Consider the following 9,448-nt stretch of genomic DNA (forward strand, 5'->3'; position numbering starts at 1 on the left):
TTTGGATATGTTGTGCCTTCATTTTCATTGAATTCTAGGAAGTCTTTGATTTCTTCCTTTCTTTATTCCCTGACACAGCTGTCATTGAGTTAGTGAGTTGTTCAGTTTACATGTGTGTATAGGCTTTTTGCTATTTCTGTTGTTGAGGTCCAACTTTAGTCCATGGTAGTCAGATAGGATACAAGGGATTATTTCAATCTTGTATCTGTTGAGGCTTGCTTTGTGACCACCTATTTTAGAGAAGGTTCCATGAGGTGCTGAGAAGAATTCTTTCATGTTTGGGTGAAAGGTTCTATAGATGTTTGCTAGTTCCATTTGATTCATGACATCTGTCAGAGTCTTTGTTTCTTTAATTATGTTTTGTTGACCTGTTGTTGAGAGGAGAGTTGTAGAAGTCTCCCACTATTAATGTGTGGGGTTCTATGTGTGGTTTCAGTTTTATTAATATTTCTTTTAGAAATGTGGGTGCTCTTGTATCTGGGACATAGATGTTCAGAATTGTTATATCTTCTTGGTGAAATTTTCCTTTGATGAGTATGAAATGACCTTCCTTATCTCTTTAGATTAATTTTGGTTGAAAATCTATTTTATGCGCGTGCAGCCTACACCTGAGCGAGCGCAACGACTGGCAATACTCGCAGCGCGAACTGGAGGCCGTCGAGGTCTTCTTCTCGCGCATGACCCACGACAAGCGGCTGGACTACATGGGCTACGCGCCCTTCAGCTGCTACACGCTGCTCTTCTCTCATGGCAACACCGTGGACCTGGGCCAGATGTGTAGCTTCTACATCAGTCTGGGCTAGCGCATCAACTGCAACATCTTCTCCTACGACTACTTGGGCTACGGGGTGAGCTCAGGCAAGCCCTCCGAGAAGAACCTCTATGGGGACATCGACGCTGCGTGGCAGGCGCTGCGCACCCGGTATGGCGCGAGTCCTGAGAACATTATCCTCTATGGACAGAGCATTGGCACTGTTCCCACCGTGGACCTGGCTTCGTGGTATGAGTGTGCAGCGGTCATCCTGCATTCACCTCTGATGTCTGGTTTGCGTGTTGCTTTTCCGGATACCAGGAAAACGTACTGCTTTGATGCTTTCCCCAGCATTGACAAGATTATCTAAAGTCACCTCTCCTGTGTTGGTCATTCACGGCACTGAAGATGAGGTCATCGATTTCTCCCACGGCCTGGAAATGTATGAGCGCTGTCCCTGTGCTGTGGATCCCCTGTGGGTTGAGGGTGCTGGGCACAATGACATAGAGCTCTATGCATAGTACCTAGAACGACTAAAACAGTTCATATCTCACGAGCTTCCCAACTCCTGAAGACGGCGCCTGACCTTACCTCATTACTGTGAAGCGAGGATCCATGTTTGCACATGCTTTGACTGGATTTAACAGTGATGCCCAATAACCACAGAGAAGGGCCCAATCCTCCATTGTTCTTATTAAAGAGCTAGCAAAGTCTGTCTTTTGTATCTAATCTCTACCTTCCATTAGGCTGAGCAGCTGTATTCTCAGCTGCATGACCTTGCAGCCGTGGGAACGAGAGCTGGCCTTGGGGACTATTTCCTAGGGCTGTAGACTAAAGTGTGAACAAGTCTGTCTCCCTCGCTGTTACCTCCGATTCCCCCACCAGTGCAGGATCACCCTCTCACCCGTGTGCCGGTGTTTGACCTGCGGCGCTCGCAACCCTGGTGCCACAGGTGAGATCCATTTGTGAAGCTACGGTAGTGTAACTGGAAAACTGTTGTGAGAAATCCTCCATTAACTTGTGTTAACATGCCAGTCTTTCCCACACACATGAATTGAAGATAGTTTACTGGAACTATCACTAACAGCTTCATCAACTGTAACCATACAAATACAACTGGAATATTCTTAAACAACAGGAAACTGGGGTTTTTTTAAGTGTAAATTTATTACTAGCCAAGAGTTTTAATATTTTGATTGTCTGGTTGGTCTAATAAAGCCTGGCCGACTTTCCTTCTGTAAAGTCCTCCTTGTCGGCTTTTTTAAAGTCCTGTACATATTTGCAATGACATTGTGCACAGATTCTTAATGGGTAGATTTCTTTTTGTCAGGCTACAACAGACTGCAGATTCCTTGTTTGTATTGTAAATGATTGAATACATTTTGTTAATATGTTTTTATTCCTATGTTTTGCTATTAAAATTTTTATAACATTTCCAAGACAAAAATTCCAAGTTTCTGCTTTGAAGAATTTAGGTAATTAAAATTACCCTAAGCTGATCTCTTAGTTTAGGAGTTATTTAGGTTTTTGACACTGGAGTTGTGCCAGGTGAACATCAGAAATGGGATGCTTAAATTGCTACACTACTTGTATTGGTTGGGGAATTGGGTTTGGGGTCATTTGGTCTTATTTTCGTTCTTTTATTTTATTTTATTTTTTCCAAATTTAAAAGCCTTAAATGTACTGTAAGCCTCATATCGTTGTACAACTGGATTGCGTTGGTTGCCAGTTTGTGTGCTGTTGCCTGGATGCAGCACGGTGGTTGGTAATGGAATAAAGGCATGGATCAGACTGCGAAAAAAAAAAAAAAAGAAAATCTATTTTATTAGATATTAGAATGGCTACTCCTGCTTGCTTCTTGGGTCCATTTACTTGGAAAATCGTCTTCGAGCCATTTACTATCAGGTAATGTCTATCTTTGTGATTTAGGTATATTTCTTGTATGCAACGGAGTGTTGGCTCTTTTTTAGGTATCCATTCTGTTAGTCTGTGTCTTTTTATTGGAGAGTTGAGTCCATTGATACTGATGGAAATTAATGACCAGTGGCTATTAGATACTTTGATTTTTATGTTGGTTGTTGTAGTGTCTTTGTGTGCTTGGCTGCTTTTAGTTTTGCTGTAGTGAGGTTAATTATTTCCTGTGTTTTTTTGAATGTAGTTGGTTTTCCTGGGTTGTATTTTTCCTTCTAGTATCCTCTGTAATGCTGGATTTGTGGGTAGGTATTGTTAAGTTTGTTTTTGTCATTGAATATCTTGTTTTCTCCATCTAGATGACTGAGAGTTTTGCTGGGTATAGTAGCCTGGGCTGACATCTGTGTTCTTCTAGGGTCTGTATGATATTTGTCCAGACCCTTCTGGATTTCATAGTCTCTGTTGAGAAATCAGGTATGATTCTGATGGGTTTGCCATTATATGTTACTTGGCCTTTTTCCCTTGCAGTTTTTAGTATTTTTCTTTGTTCTGTATACTTACTGTTTTAATTATTATGTGGTGGGAGGATTTTCTTTTCTTGTCTAATTTATTAGGTGTTCTGTGGACCTCTTGTATTCTTATAGGCCTCTCCTTTAAGTTGGGGAAATTTTCTTCTATGATATTGTTCAAAATATTTTCTGAGCCTTGGAGAAGGAAATCTTCTTTTTTCTCTATTCCTGTTATTTTAGATTATGTCTTTTCATGTTGCATTGGATTTCTTGGATGGTCTATGTCAGGAAATTTTTAGATTTTCTTTGAAGGATAAATCGATTTCTTCCATTGTATCTTCCACATCTGAGATTCTTTCTTTTATCTCTTATAGTTTATTGCTTATGCTTACTTCTGTAGTTCCTGTTTTCTTCCCTAAGTATTTCCACTCAATGATTTCCTCCGTTTGTGTTTTCTTTGATTTTTCCAATCTGTCTTCAGGTCTTGAGCCGTTTTGTTGATTTCCTTCATCTGCGTGACTGTATTTTTGTGTTTTTCCTTTAATTCCTTCAGCTGTTTGTTTGAACATTCCAGTTTTGTTTTGTTTATTTCTTTCAGTGATTTAATTATTTCCTCTCTAAAGGCCACAAAGTGTTTGGTTGCATCTTCCTGTATTTCTTTATGGATGGCCATAATCTGTTTATCTTTATCTTTCTTCAATTCTTTACACATTTTATTTGTTTCCTCTATATCCTCTTCATAAGCATAGATATAAGGTCATCTTCTTGAATTTCACTTATGTTTGGGTGTCCAGGGTTGCTTGCCCCTGGATAACTGGGTTCTAGAGAAGCCATATTGCTCTGTCTTTTCTTGGTTGAGCTTTTACGCTCGCTTCTACCCATTGTACTATCTTGGGTGTTGGCTGTTAGTTTCTGGTGCTTCCTAGAATCCTGGGGTGGGGAGAATCCCCTTGGCAGGAAGATGATTTTTCCTGAGGGAGGCCTCCTCAGCTTTTTGAGTTTTGTCACTGAATGGCCGGTGTTTCTCAGGAATTGCCACAGCTCATCTCAGGTGTATAGACATGAGTGGTTAGTCAGGGGGGCTTTGTTAATCAGAGGGGTTCTCCCCTCACCATGAGAAGTCCTGGAGACAATTGACCTGCTGCTGGGTTTCTTGCTCTGAATTTTATTGAGTGGCTGCTATTGCTCTTATACTGTTTTTTTTTTCATTTATTTTATTTTAATTTAATTTTTTATTATTAGATACATTTTATTAACTCTGTATCCCAGCTGTATCCTGCTTTCTCATTCCCTCCCATCCTACCCTCTCTCCCTCATCTCCTCCCTGCTCCTTTCTAAGTCCACTGATTGGGGAGGACCTCCTTCCCTTTCATCTGACCCTGTTTTATCAGGTATCTTCAGGACTGGCTGCAAAGTCCTCCTCTGTAGCCTAGCAGGACTGTTCCTCCTTTGGAGGGGTGGGAGGTCAAAGAGTCTGCCATTGAGTTCCTGTCAGAAATGGTCCCTTTTCTCCTAACTATGGGAAACCAATTGGTTACTGAGCTACCACAGGCTTCATCTGAGCAAAGGTTCTATGTCATATCCATACTTGGTCCTTGGTGGAGTATCAGTCTCAGAAAAGACCCCTGTACCCAGATATATTTGGTCCTTGTGGAGTTCCTATCCGTTCCACGTCATACTAACTCCCCCTTCTTTCATATGACTCCTTGCACTCTGCCGAAGGTTTGGTTATGAGTCTTAGTATCTGCTTTGATATACTGCTATGTAGAGTCTTTCAGAGGCCCTCTGCAGTAGGCTCCTGTCCTGTTACTTGTTTTCTCCTATGTCCAATGCACATCCCATTCGTTTTTCTAAGTGAGGATTGATCATCTTACCTTGTGTCCTCTTTCTTGTTTATCTTCTTTAGGTGTATAGATTTCATTATGTTTATCATATCTTATAGGTCTATATAAGTGAGTATATGCCATGTCTGTCTTTCTCCTTCTGGGATGCCTCACTCAGAATGATCTTTTCTAGATCCCACCATTTGCCTGCAAATTTCTTTCTTTTTTTTTTAATTTTCATTAATCACACTTAGCCCAAGTACTATATTTATTCCAATGTTACTGTAAATGAGATTATTTTTTTTCACCTGTGATTTAGTTTATTGTGAAAAATATAACAGAAATTGGGGTTGGATAAAGAAAAGAGCTGAACATAGGATTAATGTGACCACAGGCGTTAGCAGCTAAGCCATGGATCTGCACTGTTCTTTCGCATCACAAAATTGATCTTTCGAGCCATTTCCATGTTGTAGATTCTTGGACCTGATTCATAGCTCTCCTGCTGGCGGTGGCGACTGCCTGCAAATTTCATGATTTCCTTGTTTTTTGATTGCTGAGTAGTATTCCATTGTGTAAAAAATACCACAATTTTTGTATCCATTCCTCTGTTGATGGACATCTGGGTTGTTTCCAAGTTCTGGCTATTACAAATAAAGTTGCTACAAACATGGTTGAGCAAATGTCCTTGTTGTGTTTTTATACTGTTTTCTAGGCACAGCCCTCTTGAAGAACCTGGGAGCCCCGCATTTTGGTCAGTTTAGTTAGGGAGAACTGGTTGCCCCTTGGAGCAGAATCTGGGGCCTGATCTCTGGGATCCCAGGTCTGGGATCCCGGGCTTCTATAGTTCTGAGGTTGGAGCTCTGTGCCCCAGTACCCAAGCAGTAATCAGTGGCAGGTGAGCACAGCTCTAATGCATACAGCAGGAGGCTAGAGCCTGGAGAAACTTTTCTGGAGCTGAGTGTCCTGAGGTTGGACCAGATGTTTAACCCCCACTGTGGGGTTTCCTCCCAACAGGGAAACTCAGTCTGTGGTGTTTTGAGGTCCACAGTTCTGTCTGAGGTGGCATGTAGAGCATGCAGGCACAGAGTGGTGTCTGCAAGATGGTGACTGGGCACCTACAAGAAACCCAGGAACTTTTCCTGAGAACTTTTCCATGTGTGTGGGGAGGAGGGGAGGTCAACTGAGTGCTCTAAGCTCGGACCTGCTATTCCCCTCACTGTGGGGTTTCCTCCCAACAGGGAAATCCAGTCTCTGGTGCCCTGGGGTCCACAGTACTGCCTGGAATGGTGAGTCCTGTGTGCAGCAGGTGTCTGGGCTGGCAGTTGTGTGCCTGCCAACTGGGACCTTTTCCTGGGATTAGCTGGGTGACATGAGGTCTGTCCTGTTCGCTTCCTTCCCTGTGGGGTTTTCTCACAAATGAAATCCCAGTCTCTGGTGTTTTGGTGCCCACAGTTCAGCCTGGTAAGGTGATCAGGACTCGCAGGCATGTGGCTCTGGGCTGGCAAATGAGTGCCTGCCAGGGCCCGGGAACTCTTCTGGGTTTTAGCTGGGCGACCTGAGAATGGACCCGATTGCTTCATACACCATGGGGTTTCTTCTCACCTGGGACACATAATCACTGGTGTTTTAGGGCCCAGAGTTCAGTCTTTGGTCGCTGTGCTGACACTGCTGTCCTTCTCCTCAGACACAGTGTCCTCCCGGCACTGCCATCTCGGATCTCAGAATTAGGTATTTTAAAACATTTGTTGCATTGCTGTTGCTCTTTTCATCCCCCAGATGAAACAGGGGAGATAAGATTCTTCATAATAAACTTCTGTAAACACAGTTATCAACTTCCAAAGGTAAAGGTGTGCTACAGCCTTAACTTTATTTCATTTATTTATTTCATTTCTTTATTTCATTTAATTTATTTCATTTCTGTTCTTTATTTCATTTCTTTTCTTTCTTTTTTGAAAATACCATTTTAAGTTAAATACCTTTAAAAAACATACATGATTGTTGTTTATGTATTCAGACATTTGTGGAAATAGCTGGAGCAAATACACCATGTTATAAATCTGTTTGTTTGTTACACAGAATTTCATAAATTTTCAAGCGAGGAAACTGTTTTAAGCTTATCATAAACTTTTGTTTCAACAACCTGATCTCAGCTTCACATGACTAGTCACCTTGGATAACAAAAGTTTGTCACATATCTGATTACATACCAATAATTTACTTTTTATCCAAAGATACTGAATTATAACTGATAAAATCATGAAGAAATTTCAAAACATTAGAACTTTAAATTATTATATGATAATATAATAATTGTGCTAGTAAATTACATATATGCTCATATATACTATGCATATATGTTTAACAAACTTTGACTGAAGTACATATATATACTTGGCTTAATGTGCATATTGAAAATGATGTCAATATGCCAACTTTTTTTTTATTTGTGTATTCTCTTAGATATTATATCCTGACTGTAGTTTCTCCTTCCTCGTCTCCTTCCAGTCCCTCCCCTGACCTCACCTCTTCTTCCAACCCACTCCTCTGCCATTTCCCTTCAGAAAAGGGCATGCCTCTTATCATCCAAATATGGCATATTTGATTGTAATAAGTCTGGGCACCACCTTCTCATATTAATGCTACAAGAGGCAACCCAGGAGGATAAAAGGGTCCCAAAAGAAGGTAAAAGATATAGAGATCGGCCCCGTTCACACTGTGAGGTGTTCCAGAAAAAGACCAAGCTACCCAACTCGGTTCTTGCAAGCCCCACGATTGTTAGTTTATCTCTGTGAGTCCCTTTGAACACAGGTTAGTTGATTCTGTGACTATTCTTTCATAACTGATATGAATAATAATTTTATATTTCAATTACAGCCAGGCTTTTGTGGCTGGTCTGTAAGCTCAGCTATTCTAAGTGCTAAGAAAGGAATATTATGAAATCAAGAATTGTCTGAATGGCAGAATGAATTAATGGCCAGACTTTGCAACTTAGAGAACTTGATATCAATATAAAACATAAGAGAAAGGCTGGAGAGATAGATAGCTCAGTCATGAGGTGCTTACCTAGCACATACAAGGCCCCGGGGTATAATTCCAAGTACTTCCCCCAAAATCCAGTTATATTAGTTATTGTGTACAGTCTCTGAGAAGAAAGCTTTAACCATTTTCTAATGCATAAAAGTACAAATCATTATGCATAGACCTTCTGACATAAAATACAAGAATTTTCTAGAAAAATACACTTAACTTTATAACTTTTATGAACTATTTGAATGTACTAGATGGTTCTTGCATTAGCATTCCTAAAAATGTCAGTTTTTCATCCTATCACTTTTTCAGGTGAGGGAAGATCTATAATGAAGCAAATATGAAAGTGGAATTCATCGGGTCTTTGCTTCATCTCCTGGCCCTGACTACTCATTGAATTTACCCAGACTGTCTTCTCATCTGTTGCTCAAGAAAATCAAACTATTTTCCTCCTGTACTCCTTATGTGCTGACCCAGAACAGAGTTCATACCTTTTCATAACTTTAGGTATGTCACCTCAAATGTTGAGTACTGCCCAACCTAAAAGAAGTTTCAGTGTTAGTCTATCTTAACAACTGGAATGCTTCCTTTGCCAACTTTTCGTATCCTTTAATGATTCTATGTATTCATTTGTTTACTTTTTAAACTTCATTCCAATTAGATGGGAGGCATCTGGAAGGCTGGTGGTGGTGTTTTGCTAACTGTAGATACCCATTGTCTGTTTCAGTTGTTTGCACATAGACTACAATTAATAGATCTTGTTAAATAAATATCTTCTACTTTTTAAGTGTTTGGCAATAGTTCCATTTATGAACTTACATCATGATGTCTTAGTTACATTATTCTGTCTGTTTAAAAAATATGTTAAATTTTTGAGAACTTTCCCCAAGGAATGTTTTGAGAGAAAAAGGTAAGGAATAAAAATAAAGTACTGCTCCTTTGACAGAACCTCTATGGATGAAAGATACCTAAAATTTGATGTGCATGTAAGTCTATCATAAGTTCTCTACTAACTACACCTCACTCTTAATTGCAATATGTTTCTTCTTGACTCATGTCCAGGGATTGCAAGACATAACATTAGGGAGCTATTCATCTCACAGTTTATTTTGTGTGACCCTTAATACAGCCTCATACTTTCTCCATACTACCATAACTGCTGTTTACTTCCTGAAACAAAATGCCAACTGGGTATCAGTATGAGAACCCAGTGTCATCACAACAGCCATGACTTTGCCAGTACCAACCCAATGGTGACACTATGGGTTCATGTCTCTGAGTCTGAACTAGTCTAGAAATATTTTTTTCAAGATCCCATACTTTTCTTTTTCTTCACTGTTATTTACATCAGGAACTACTATTGATTTTATTAAAAACTATTTTCCTTTGTTTTTGTTATATGGGATTTAAAATTTTAAACTAAGGGT

At 40.1% G+C, this 9,448-nt stretch overlaps 1 pseudogene; it reads left to right on the forward strand.

The window, feature by feature from the left end:
- Positions 1 to 596: 596 nt before the first annotated feature.
- Positions 597 to 1,486, forward strand: LOC129690855 (alpha/beta hydrolase domain-containing protein 17C-like; annotated as a pseudogene).
- The last annotated feature ends 7,962 nt before the right edge of the window (positions 1,487 to 9,448 follow it).

This window comes from Psammomys obesus, unplaced genomic scaffold (genome assembly GCF_907164565.1).
Source record: "Psammomys obesus unplaced genomic scaffold, mPsaObe1.curated_primary_1811, whole genome shotgun sequence".
NCBI classification, from domain to species: domain Eukaryota; kingdom Metazoa; phylum Chordata; class Mammalia; order Rodentia; family Muridae; genus Psammomys; species Psammomys obesus.